This window comes from Callithrix jacchus, chromosome 22 (genome assembly GCF_049354715.1).
Source record: "Callithrix jacchus isolate 240 chromosome 22, calJac240_pri, whole genome shotgun sequence".
In the NCBI taxonomy this organism is placed as follows: Eukaryota; Metazoa; Chordata; class Mammalia; order Primates; family Cebidae; genus Callithrix; species Callithrix jacchus.
The window spans coordinates 51,567,210-51,582,053 of record NC_133523.1 but is presented as its reverse complement, the minus strand read 5'-3'; the positions used below and the strand labels follow the sequence as shown (position 1 = coordinate 51,582,053).

Here is a 14,844-nt window from a genome sequence, read left to right as displayed (position 1 = left end):
TGTAGGTAGTAAGGGCACTTTCGGAAATGTCTGGAATTAGAGGAGTCGATGTATCACCTGTTAGAAATTGTACTCGCTTGGTAGCAAAATTTTCCTTGTGTTCACTTAAAATAATAGTCTTGTTTTAAAACCAACGCACAGTCAGAGGGTGACTTGGATGTTTATTTTTTATTCTCTTTGCCTTCTTGTTTTAAGAATGGATTTTTCCTAAATTCTAATTATTATTGTAACTTACTTAAGTGCAGCCGATTTTGCTTTTAAGGATAAAACTACATTTAAGTAGCTTTGTCTGGATTATCAAAACCAGGCCCTGAAGAAGTGAGTTCCTAAAGGGTAGGAACTTTGCTTATGTCTATATCTCAGTTGTGTTAAACAGAATAACTGGCGCAAATTAGCAAATGATGCACTGAGGAATCATAGAACAAAAGACATTATGAAGAACTAAGTTTCAGATTCAGGGTGACGCTAAGGAGCTAGTGTACCAGAGGATGGTATGCCTTCTGCAATCACAAAAGCAGCATTCAGTCTGATCCGGGCTCTAAGAAGTGCTCCTTGAGACCTGAAATTTTATCCTAACACTGCCACTAACAGGTTAAGGCAGAAAGAGTTCACTTCCCAGAGATTTCGATTTCTGGTTTCCAAATCAGCACAATGAGAAACTGAAAAGAAGGAAAGAGGAAAAAAAGAGAGGGTCAGAGATCCCTCCTGCTTGTACAATGCCATGATTTGGACACAGGGTTTGGGCAACCATGGCCCATCCACCAATTCCTGCCTGTCATCTCTTGTCAGACAGCTCATGAGCCACGAATGTGAAAGAATTCAAAAAAGTAACAATATTTTGGGACATGTCAACAATTATATAAAATGCAATTTTCAGTTCTCATAAAAGTACTTTGGAACTCAGCCCCACTCCTTTATTACCCATTTCTATGGCTGCTTTCACACCACAACCACAGAGATGAGTAGCTGTGACAGAGACCATATGGGCTGCCAAGCCTAAAATATTTACTGCCTAGACCTTTCCAGAAAAAAAAAAAGGATTGCTGATCTTTTACACAGACAATAAGCAAGCGATCACCTGAGAACATTAAAATCTGTGTCTAGGACAAATGGGGCCTATATAAACTAGGGAATAATCTTCCCCACTACTTATGCAAGAAGATTCACCCTTGAGAGAGCAGGCTACATGGCTTGGCAGCACTACTGCCACCAGTCCAGACTTCCCCTCACCTGTGCCCTATAAGTGACCAGCATTTCTAGGCATCCGTGGAGCAGCGGGGTGCATTCTCATGGCTGGCCCCACACCTTCCCTTCCTCCTGCTTCCTCACATTCTATTTTCTGAGTGGTTGTCAAAGGAACGCTGAATTTTGCTGTCACTTTTTCAGACCCCAATTCCACTTATGACAGTCTTGGTACCAGGAAGCATTCCAAGCTCCTATCTCATCACCACAACCGCCTGCTTCTCACTTAGTCCAGACGAGCTTGCCTCAGTGCACTTGCTTTTTAATCGCTCTCTCTCTTCTTGCCTTCACCTCCTCTCCCTCCCTCTCTCCCTGGCTCTTTCTGTCACACGGGTGTGTGCACATACACAAGTTCCGATTAGATAAAAGAAGAAACACTTTTTAAGTTTCTTTCTAGGCCTAATAGAAAATTCTTTTTTTTTTTTTTTTTTTTTTACAAAAACAGAGCTGTTTTTTTCCATTGCAAAAAATAATAAAATAGATTTATGAGGTACAGAGGCATGCAGAAAAGTATTTTAGAAGTGGAGTCAGAACTCTACTGTGGAAAGGGGGCTTTCTTTGTGCCCCTCGCACTCATGAACACCATCTCTAATGCACCGTTCACGCCTAGACCCACGCCTCAGCCTTTCCGGGGGTCGTTCAGAGCCACCTGCCAGGCAGGCACTACCACGCCGGCCTCTCCGGAGCACAGACTTCTGCTCCGTCTACATCCCAGCCTGTGCACCCGAAGGGACCCAACAGCTGAGTCCCAGCCCCACTGCGGCAGAGGGCAGGGACCAGCACGCACACCCTCAAGTCTACATGAAGACCCTCGCCGAGACTAGCACCGACCCCTGGATCACCCCGGCCCTGGGCGACGGATGGGGGTCTGGGGTGCATGCCCCAGAGGCATGGAGGCAGAGAGGAGGCCAGCGGAAGTTAGAGGTCACTGGGACAGGCTTGTCTTCCCCTCCCTTCCAGCAGTGGCGGGCCCCAGTCCCCACCCCTCTCCCAGGCCCCCGGTCTGGTGGCACCATGGCCACAAAGGGCAGCGAGGGTGCGTGCCCGATGCCTCGGTGCCTCGTGGTACCTGAACCCACTTGGTCGAGTGGCAGCTGCACCGCATCGCCGAGGGGCCGCAGCAGGGTGGAGTCCGTGGTACTGGCGGTGCCGGAGGGCGATGGAAAGTCTTAGACTAGGGACTGCTCTCCACCTTGCGCCCAGTGCCGCCCGCGCTCATTGCGAGTGACCGCTCCCTCGCCTCCAACTTCCAGCAACTCCCAACGCTGGTTCTCCACGTTGTGCACGCAGGCGCCGACAGCTGCCCACAGCACAATCCCGGCGTGGAACCCTGACGCGGCAGGCAATCAGAGAGCGCCGGCTGCACAGCGCCCCTCCCCCGTGCTGAGGGGCGGGGCAAAGGGAGGAGGCTCACGGGAAGGTTGTAGCCTGAGGGCGCCTCCTGGGCCGAGTGGGATGCCTTTCTGGGGTGAAACTTTAGAAGGGTGTCGTTGCCCCTTCGCCCCTCCCTTTTTGCTCCCTGGAATGTCATGGCCATTCATCTCTCTCTAGGAGGGACAGCACGCAACCTAGGGGTGGGCAGTGGCCCCCCAAAAAAACAGCAAAGTGAGGGACGTCCAAAGCATTGCTGGGGACATTGGGGACCAAGCTTGGGCCTGGGAGGAGGGGAACGGTGAACCAAACCTAGCTGAAAAGCCCTTTTGTCTTCAAAACTGCTGTGTAAAAGCCCAAAGTGGAAAACAATCCCGTGGTCTGACCCTTTCAGTCCCCCTCCAGCTGCACCTCAGCCATCCAGGCGGAGCCAGGTGTTCCTGGGTTGGATGCCTGTGGTTGCGGGGAGATGGACTCACCTTTGTTGCGTTAAAATTTAGTTCTTTGGTAGCCACCCGCTCTTATTGAACGTCCTGCCTTCCTCCTAAAAGAGGTGGTTTCTAAGCATCCCTTCACCCCCTGAGCACAGTCACCCTCAGACTTTTGAATTCTGCATGTCCGCATACCTTCTGGGTGTTGAGGGAGGGTTATATACATGTGTAATTCATTTGCCCCAAACTTCATAAAAGTAATCCATTTGGGCTCTTTGAAAATGCAACATCAAGTTTTGTTCAGCAGACGTTTAGAAGAGGAATGCCACAGGAGGGTTCCTAATTCCCCTTGGGAGCTCAAGACTTAAGGGATTGGCAGTTTGTGATTTGGGTAAAAATAGTGTTTACTGGGAGTTTAACTACATGTTTTAATACTTTTGGTAGAATAGCTCAATAATAAAAAAGACTTTATTACATTCAGGACTGAATAAAGACTGTTAGAAAAAATACACAATGCCTTATTCTACCTAGTTTTGGATTATATACACCAACTCAGTATGCTCGCTCAGGGAAAATACCGAAATTTTAATTTTATGCGAATCGAAAAAAATCTAAATATTATCTAGGCACCCCAATGTTAAAAGCAAAATTGCTGTGAATATAATCTGTCAGAAAAAATATACAATGACCTTTTGTACTCTGTTTTGGAGTATATACACCAATTCAATATGCTCTCTCATGTAAACTACCAAAATTCTAACTTTATGCGAATCGAAAAAAATCTAAATATTATCTAGGCACCCCAATGTTAAAAGGAAAATTGCTCTGAATATAATCTGTCAGAAAAAATATACAATGCCCTTTTCTACTCTGTTTCGGTGTATATACACCAACACAATATGCTCTCTCATGTGAAATACCGAAATTCTAAATTTACATGAATCGAAAAAATCTAAATATTATCTAGGCACCCCAAAGTTAAAAGAAAATGGCTCTCAATATACTCCGTTAGAAAAAATATACAATGCCTTATTCTACTCTGTTTTGGAGTATATACACCAACTCAGTATGCTCTCTCATGTAAAATACAGAAATAATAATTTTACCCAAATCGAAAAAATCTAAATATAATCTAGGCACCCCAATGTTAAAAACAAAATTGCCCTTAATATAATCTGTCAGAAAAAATATACAATGCCCTATTCTACCCTTTTTTGGAGTATATACACCAACTCCATATGCTCTCTCATGTAAAATACAGAAATTCTATATTGAAGCGAATTGAAAAAAAATCTAAATATAATCTAGGCACCCCAATATTAAAAACAAAATTGCTCTGAATATAATCTGTCAAAAAAAATATACACTGTTTATTCTACTCTGTTTTGGAGTATATACACCAACTCAGTATGCTCTCTCATGTAAAATACCGAAATTGTAAATTTACATGAATCAAAAAAAAAACTAAATATTAACTAGGCACCACAATGTTAAAAGCAAAATTGCTCTGAACATACTCTGTCAGAAAAAATATACAATGCCCTATTCTACTTTGTTGTGGATTATATACACCAACTCAATATTCTCTCTCATGTAAAATACTGAAATTCTAATTTTATGGAAATCGAATAAAATCTAAATAATATCTAGGTGCCCCAATGTTAAAAGAAATGGTTCTCAGAATAGTCTGTTAAAAAAATATACAATGCCTCATTCTACTCTGTTTTGGAGTATATATGCCAAATCAGTATGTTCTCTCATGTAAAATACCAAGATTCTAATTTTACGTTAATCGAAAAATTTTAAATATTATCTAGGCATCCGAATGTTAAAAACAAAATTTCTCTGAATATAATCTGTCAGAAAATATATAAAATGCCCATTTCTACTCTTTTTGGGAGTATATACACCAACTCAATATGCTCTCTCATGTATAATACCGAAATTCTAATTTTACGTGAATCGAAAAAAATCTAAATATCTAGCCGCCCCTAAGCAAAAAAAAAAAAAATGGCTCTGAATATAGTCTGTTAGAAAAAATATACAGTGCCCTATTCTACTCTCTTTTGGAATACATACACCAACTCAGTATGCTCTCTCATGTTAAATACAGAAATGCGAATTTTACGTGAATCAAAAAAAATCTAAATATTATCCAGGCACCCCAATGTTAAAAGCAAAATTGCTCTCAATATAATTTGTCTGAAAAAATACACAATGCCATTTTCTACTCTGTTTTGGAGTATATACACCAACTCAGTATGCTCTCTCATGTAAAATACAGAAATTCTAAATTTACCCGAATCGAAAAAGTCTAAGTATAATCTAGGCACCCCAATGTTAAAAACAAAATTGCTCTGAATATAATCTGTCAGAAAAAATATACAATGTTCTATTCTACTCTGTTTTGGAGTATATACACCAAATCCATATGCTCTCTCGTGTAAAATACAGAAGTTCTATATTGAAGCGAATTGAAAAAAAATCTAAATAAAATCTAGGCACCCCAATATTAAAACGAAATTGCTCTGAATATAATCTGTCAGAAAAAATATACAATGCCTTATTCTACTCTGTTTTGGAGTATATACACCATCTCGGTATGCTCTCTCATGTCAAATACCGAAATTCGAATTTTACGCGAATTGAAAAAAATCTAAATAATATGTAGGCACCCGAAAGCTAAAAGAAAATGGCTCTGGAAATTTTCTGTAAGAAAAAATATACAATGCCCTATTCTACTCTCTTGGAGTATATACACCAACTCAGTATGCTCTCTCATGTAAAATAGCGTATTTCTAATTTTACGTGAATCAAAAATAATCTAAATTTTTTCAGGCACCCCAATGATAAAAGCAAAATTACTCTGAATATAATCTGTCAGAAAAAATATACAACGCCCTATTCTACTCTGTTTTGGAATATATGCACCAACTCCGTATGCTCTCTCATGTAAAATACAGAAATTCTATATTTAAGCGAATCGAAAAATATCTAAATATTATCTAGGCACCTCAATGTTAAAAGCAAAATTGCTCTAAAAAAATCTAAATAAAATCTAGGCACCACAATATTAAAACGAAATTGCTCTAAATATAATCTGTCAAAAAAAATATACAATGCCTTATTCTACCCTGTTTTGGAGTATATACACCAACTCAGTGTGCTCTCTCATGTAAAATACCGAAATTCTAATTTTACGTGAATTGAAAAAAATCTAAATATTATCTAGGCACCTGAATGTTAAGAGCAAAATTGCTCTGAATATAATATGTTCAGAAAAAATATACAATGCCCTTTTCTACTCTGTTTTGGATTATATACACCAACTCAATATGCTCTCTCATGTAAAAAGACGAAATTCTAATTTTACGTTAATCGAAAAAAATCTAAATAATATCTAGGTGCCGCAAAGTTAATAGAAACTGGCTCTGAATATAGTCTGTTAGAGAAACTATACAATGCCTTATTCTACTCTGTTTTGCAGTATATACACCAACTCCATAAGCTCTCTCACGTAAAAAACCGAAATTCTAAATTTACACGAATCGAAAAGAATCTAAATAATATCTAGGCGTCCCAAAGTTAAAGTGTGTTAGAGAACATATACAATGCCTTATTCTACTCTGTTTTGGGGTATATACACCAACTCAGTATGCTCTCTCATGTAAAATACAGAAATTCTAATTTTACCCGAATCGAAAAAATCTAAATACAAAAATTCTATATTTAAGGGAATCGACACAAATCTAAATATGATCTAGGAACCCCAATGTTAAAAGCAAAATTGCTCTGAATATAATCTGTCAGAAAAAATATACAATACCTTATTCTACTCGGTTTTGGAGTATATACACCAACTCAGTATGCTCTCTCATGTAAAATACCAAAATTCTAATTTTACGTGAATCAAAAAAAATCTAAATAATATCTAGGCACACCAATGATAAAAACAAAATTGCTCTGAATATAATCTGTCAGAAAAAATATACAATGCCCTATTCTACTCTGTTTTGGAGTATATACACCAACTCCATATGCTCTCTCATGTAAAATACGGAAATTCTGTATTTAAGCGAATTGAAATAAATCTAAAAAATATCTAGGCACCCCAATGTATTAACCAAAATTGCTCTGAATATAATCTGTCAGAAAAAATATACAATGCCCTTTTGAACTCTGGTTTGAAGTATATAAACCAACTCAATATGCTCTCTCATGTAAAATACCGAAATTCTAATTTTACGTGAATCGAAAAAAATCTAAATATTTTCTAGGCACCCGAATGTTAAAAGCAAAATTTCTCTGAATATATTCTGTCAGAAAAAATATACAATGCTTTTTTCTACACTGTTTTGTAGTATATACACCAACTCAGTATGCTCTCTCATGTAAAATACCGAAATTCTAATTTTACGTGAATCGAAAAAAATCTAAATAACATCTAGGCGCCACAAAGTTAAAATAAACTGGCTCTGAATATAGTCTGTTAGAAATAATATACAATGCCTTTTTCTACTCTATTTTGGAGTATATAAAACAACTCAGTATGCTCTCTCATGTAAAATACAGAAATCCTAATTTTACCCAAATCGAATAAATCTAAATGATTTCTAGGCACCCCAAGTTTAAAAACAAAATTGCTCTGAATATAATCTGTCAGAGAAAATATACAATGCCCTATTCTACTGCGTTTTGGAGTATATACACCAACTCCATATGCTCTCTCATGTTAAATACAGAAATTATATATTTAAGCGAAAAGAAAAAAATCTAAATATAATCTAGGCACCCAATATTAAAAGCAAAATTTCTACTAATATAATCTGTGAAAAAAATATACAATGCTTATTCTACTTGGTTTTGGAGTATATACGCCAACTCAGTATGCTCTCTCATGTAAAATACTGAAATTCTAATTTTATGGAAATCGAAGAAAATCTAAATAATATCTAGGCGCCCCAATGTTAAAAGAAAATGGTTCTCAATATAGTGTGTTAGAAAAAATATACAATGCCTCATTCTACTCTATTTTGGAGTATATACGCCAACTCAGTATGCTCTCTCATGTAAAATACCGTATTTCTAATTTTACGTGAATCAAAAATAATCTAAATTTTTTCAGGCACCCCAATGATAAAAGCAAAATTACTCTGAATATAATCTGTGAAAAAAAAATTTACAATGCCCTTTTCTACTATGTTTTGGTGTATGTACACCAACTCAATATGCTCTCTCATGTAAAATACCGAAATTCTAATTTTATGCGAATCGAAAAAAATCTAAAAAATGACTAGGCGCCCCAAAGTTAAAAGAAAATGGCTCTGAATATAGTCTGTAAGAAAAATTATACAATGCCTTATTCTACTCTGTTTTGGAGTATATACACCAACTCCTTATGCTCTCTCAGGTAAAATAGAGAAATTCTATATTTAAGCAAATCGAAAAAAATCTAAATAATATCTAGGCACCCCAATGTTAAAAGCAAAACTTCTCTGAATATAATCTGTCAGAAAAAATATACAATGCTGTTTTCTACTCTGTTTTGTTGTATATACACCAACTCAATATGCTCTCTCATGTAAAATACCGAAATTCTAATTTTATGCGAATCGAAAAAAATCTAAATAATATCTAGGTGCCCCAAAGTTAAAAGAAAATGGCTCTGAGTATAGTCTGTTAGAAAAAAATATACAATGCCGTATTCTACTCTATTTTGGAGTATATACACCAACTCAGTATGCTCTCTCATGTAAAATACCGAAATTCTATTTTAACGTGAATCGAAAAAAATCTAAATAATATCTAGGTGCCCCAAAGTTAAAAGAAAATGGCTCTGTATGTAGACTGTTAGAAAAAATATACAATGCCTTATTCTACTTAGTTTTGGATTATATACACCAACTCAGTATGCTCGCTCAGGGAAAATACCGAAATTTTAATTTTATGCGAATCAAAAAAAATCTAAATATTATCTAGGCACCCCAATGTTAAAAGCAAAATTGCTGTGAATATAATCTGTCAGAAAAAATATACAATGCCCTTTTGTACTCTGTTTTGGAGTATATACACCAATTCAATATGCTCTCTCATGTAAACTACCAAAATTCTAACTTTATGCGAATCGAAAAAAATCTAAATATTATCTAGGCACCCCAATGTTAAAAGAAAAATTGCTCTGAATATAATCTGTCATAAAAAATATACAATGCCCTTTTCTACTGTGTTTTGCAGTATATAGACCAACTAAATATGCCCTCTCATGTAAAATACCGAAATTGTAATTTTACGCGAATCAAAAAAAATCTAAATAATATCTAGGCCTCCCACAGCTAAAAGAAAATGGCTCTGAATATAGTCTGTTAGTTAAAATATACAATACCTTATTCTACTCTGTTTTGGAGTATATACAGCAACTCCGTATGCTCTCTCATGTAAAATACAGAAATTCTAATTTTACCCGAATCGAAAAAATCTAAATACGATCTAGGCAACCCAATATTAAAAAAAAATTGCTCTGAATCAAATCTGTCAGAAAAAATATACAATGCCCTATTCTACTCTGTGTTGGAGTATATACACCACCTCCATATGCTCTCTCATGTAAAATACAGAAATTCTATATTTAAGTGAATCGAAAAAAATCTACATTTTATCTAGGCACCTTAATGTTAATAGCAAAATTGCTCTGAATATAATCTGTCAGAATAAATATACAATGCCTTACTCTACTCTGTTTTGGAGTATATACACCAACTCAATATGCTCTCTCATGTAAAATACCGAAATTCTAATTTTACGTGAATCGAAAAAAATCTAAATATTATCTAGGCAACCGAATAATAAAAGAAAAATTGCTCTGAATATAATCTGTCAGAAAAAATATACAATGTCCTTTTCTACTCTGTTTTGGAGTATATACACCAACTCAATATGTTCTCTCATGTAAAATACGGAAATTCTAATTTTACGTGAATTGAAAAAATCGAAGTGTTATCTAGGTGCCCCAAAATTAAAAGAAACCGTCTCTGAATATAGTCTCTAAGAAAAAATATACAATGCCTATTTCTACTCTTTTTTGGAGTATATACCCCAACTCAGTATGCTGTCGCATGTAAACTACCAAAATTCTAATTTTACGCGAATCGAAAAAAATCTAAATATTATCTAGGCACCCCAATGTTAAAAGGAAAATTGCTCTGAATAAAATCTGTCATAAAAAATATAAATTGCCCTTTTCTACTCTGTTTTGCAGTATATACACCAACTAAATATGCTCTCTCATGTAAAATACCAAAATTCTAATTTTACGCGAATCGAAAAAAATCTAAATAATATCTAGGCCTCCCACAGCTAAAAGAAAATGGCTCAGAATATAGTCTGTTAGGTAAAATATACAATACCTTATTCTACTCTGTTCTGGAGTATATAAAGCAACTCCGTATGCTCGCTCATGTAAAATACAGAAATTCTAATTTTACCCGAATCGAAATAATCTAAATATGATCTAGGCACCTGAATATTAAAAACAAAATTGCTCTGAACAAAATCTGTCAGAAAAAATATACAATGACTTATTCTACTCTGTGTTGGAGTATATACACCACCTCCACATGCTCTCTCATGTAAAATACAGTAATTCTATATTTAAGCGAATTGAAAAAAATCTAAATATTATCTAGGCACCTTAATGTTAAAAGCAAAATTGCTCTGAATATAGGCTGTCAGAAAAAATATACAATGCCTTATTCTACTCTGTTTTGGAGTATATATACCAACTCAGTATGCTCTCTGATGTAAAATACCGAAATTCGAAATTTACGTGAATCGAAAAATATCTAATTAATATCTAGGCGCCCCAAAGTGAAAAGAAAATGGCTCTGAATATAGTTTGTTAGAAAAAATATACAATGCCTTATTCTACTCTGTTTTGGAGTATATACACCAACTCAGTATGCTCTCTCATGTAAAATACAGATTCTAATGCTACCCAAATCGAAAAAATCTAAATATACTCTAGGCACCCCAATGTTAAAAACAAAATTGCTCTGAATATAATCTGTCAGAAAAAATATGCAGGGCCCTATTCTACTCTGTTTTGGAGTATATACACCAACTCCATATGCTCTCTCATGTAAAATACAGAAATTCTATATTTAAGCGAATCGACAAAAATCTAAATATAATCTAGGCACCCCAATGTTAAAAGCAAAATTGCTCTCAATATAATCTGTCAGAAAAAATATACAATGCCTTATTCTACTCTGTTTTGGAGTATATACACCAACTCATTGTGCTCTCTCATGTAAAATACCGAAATTCTAATTTTACGTGAATCGAAAAAAAATTTAAATATTATCTAGGCACCCGAATGTTAAAAGCAAAATTGCTCTGAATATAATCTGTCAGAAAAAATATACAATGCCCTTTTCTACTCTGTTTTGTAGTATATACACCAACTCAATATGCTCTCTCATGTAAAATTCCGAAATTCTAATTTGGCGCGAATCGAAAAAAATCTAAATAATATCTAGGTGCCCAAAGTTTAAAGAAAATGGCTCTGAATATAGTCTGTTAGAAAAAACATACAACGCCTTATTCTACTCTGTTTTGGAGTATATACACCAACTCTTTATGTTCTCTCATGTAAAATACAGAAATTCTAATTTTACCCGAATCGAAAAAATCTAAATATGATGTAGGCACCCCAATGTTAAAAACAAAATTGCTCTGAATATAATCTGTAAAAAAAAATATACAATGCCCTATTCTACTCTGTTTTGGAGTATATACGCCAACTCCATATTCTCTCTCATGTAAAATACGGAAATTCTATATTTAACAGAATCGAAAAAAATCTAAATATTATCTAGGCACCCCAATGTTAAAATAAAAATTGCACTGAATATAATCTGTCAGGGAAAATATACAATGACCTATTCTACTCTGTTTTGGAGTATATACAACTACATATGCTCTCTTATGTAAAATACCGAAATTCTAATTTTACGTGAATCGAAAAAAATCTAAATAATATCTAGGCGCCCCAAAGTTAAAAGAAAATGGCTCTGAATATAGTCTGTTAGACAAAATTTACAATGCCTTATTCTACTTTGTTTTGGGGTATATACACCAACACACTTTGCTCTCTCATGTAAAATACAAAAATTCTACATTTACCCGAATCGAAAACATCTAAATATTATCTAGGCACCCCAATGTTAAAAACAAAATTGCTCTGAATATAATCTGTCAGAACAAATATACAATGCCCTATTCTAATCTATTTTGGATTATATACACCAACTCCATGTGCTCTCCCATGTAAAATAAAAAAATTCTATAATGAAGCGAATCGAAAAAAATCTAAATACTATCTAGGCACCGCAATGTTAAAAGCAAAATTGCTCTGAATATGGTCTGTCAGAAAAAATATACAACGCCCATTTTTACTCTGGTTTGGAGTATATACACCAACTCTATATGCTCTCTCATGAAAAATAATGGAATTCTACATTTACGTAAATCGAAAAATAACTAAATAATATCTAGGCGCCCCAAAATTAAAAGAAAATGGCTCTGAATATAGTCTCTTAGAAAAAATATACAATGCCTTATTCTACTCTGTTTTGGAGTATATACACCAACTCAGTATGCTCTCTCATGTAAAATACAGAAATTTTTATTTTACCCAAATTTAAAAAATCTAAATATTATCTAGCCACCCCAATGTTAAAAACAAAATTGCTCTGAATATAATCTGTCTGAAAAAATATACAATGGCCTATTCTACTCTTTCTTAGAGTATATAAAAAAACACCATATGCTCTCTCATATAAAATACAGAAATTCTATATTTAAGCGAATCGAAAAAAATCTAAATATTATCCAGGTACTCCAATGTTAAAAGCAAAATTGCTCTGAATATAATCTGTGAAAGAAAAATTTACAATGCCCTTTTAAACTATGTTTTGGTGTATATACACAAACTCAGTATGCTCTGTCATGTAAAATACCGAAACTCTAATTTTATGTGAATCGAAAAAAATCTAAATATTATCTAGGCAACCGAATAATAAAAGTAAAATTGCTCTGAATATAATCTGTCAGAAAAAATATACAATGTCCTTTTCTACTCTGTTTTGGAGTATATACACCAACTCCATATGTTCTCTCATGTAAAATACGGAAATTATAATTTTACGTGAATCGAAAAAATCTAAGTATTATCTAGGTGCCCCCAAATTAAAAGAAACCGTCTCTGAATATAGTCCCTAAGAAAAAATATACAATGCCTATTTCTACTCTTTTTTGGAGTATATACCCCAACTCAGTATGCTCTCTCATGTAAAATACCGAAATTTTAATTTTACCCTAATCGAAAAAATCTAAATATGATCTAGGCACCCCAATGTTAAAAACAAAATTGCTGTGAATATCATCTGTCAGAAAAAATATACAATATGCTATTCTACTCTGCTTTGGACTATATACACCAACTCCATATGCTCTCTCATGTAAAATACTGAAATTCTATATTTAAGCGAATCGAAAAAAATCTAAATATTATATAGGCACCTTAATGTTAAAAGCAAAATTGCTCTGAATATACGCTGTCATAAAAAATATACAATGCCTTATTCTACTCTGTTTTGGAGTATATACACCAACTCAGTGTGCTCTCTGATGTAAAATACCGAAATTCTAATTTTACGCTAATCGAAAAAAATCTAAATAATATCTAGGCACCCAAAAGTAAAAAGAAAATGGCTATGAATATAGTCTGTTAGAAAAAATATACACTGCCTTATTCTACTCTGTTTTGGAGTATATACACCAACTCAGTGTGCTCTCTCATGTAAAATGCAGAAATTCTAATTTTACCCGAGTCAAAAAAATATAAATATAATCTAGGCACCCCAATGATAAAAACAATATTGCTCTGTATATAGTCTGTAAGAAAAATTATACCATGCCCTATTTTACTCTGTTTTGGAGTATATACACCAACTTGATATGTTCTCTCATGTAATATACAAAAACTATATTTAAGCGAATCGAAAAAAATCTAAATATTATCTAGGCACCCCAACGTTAAAAGCAAAATAGCTCTGAATATAATCTGTCAGAAAAAATATACAATGTTTTTTTCTACTATGTTTTGTAGTATATACACCAACTCAAAATGCTCTCTCATGTAAAGTATCGAAATTCTAATTTTACGTGAATCGAAAAAAATCTAAGTAATATCTAGGCACCCCAAAGTTAAACAAAAATGGCTCTGAATATAGCCTGTTAGAAAAAATATACAATGCCTTATTCTACTCTGTTTTGGATTACATACACCAACTCCATATGCTCTCTCATGTAAAATAACGAAATTCTTATTTCACGTGAATTGAAAAAAATCTAAATATTATCTAGGCAACCCAGTGTTAAAAGCAAATTTGCTCTGAATATAGTCTGTCAGAAAAAATATACAATGCCCTTTTCTACTCTGTTTTGGAGTACATACACCAACTTTATATGCTCTCTCATGTAAAATACAGAAATTCTATATTTAAGCGAATCGAAAATAATCTAAATATTATCTAGGCACCCCAATGTTAAAAACAAAATTGCTCTGAATACAATCTGTCAGAGAAAATATACAATGCCCTATTCTACTCTGTCTTGGAGTATATACACCAACTCAATATGCTCTCTCATGTAAAATATCGAAATTCTAATTTTACGTGAATCGAAATAAATCTAAATAATATCTAGGCACCCCAACGTTAAAAGAAAATTTCTCTGAATA

The 14,844-nt window shown here is 34.6% G+C and overlaps 1 long non-coding RNA gene across 2 annotated transcripts in view; it reads right to left on the bottom strand.

The window, feature by feature from the left end:
- LOC144580931 (uncharacterized) overlaps positions 1-2,590 on the bottom strand; it is an 85,518-nt gene extending 82,928 nt beyond the window's left edge. For both annotated transcript variants that reach the window (XR_013531270.1, XR_013531269.1), the window contains exon 1: positions 2,322-2,590. This is a non-coding gene — a long non-coding RNA (uncharacterized LOC144580931). The remainder of the gene's footprint in view (positions 1-2,321) is intronic.
- Between the last annotated feature and the right edge of the window lie 12,254 nt (positions 2,591-14,844).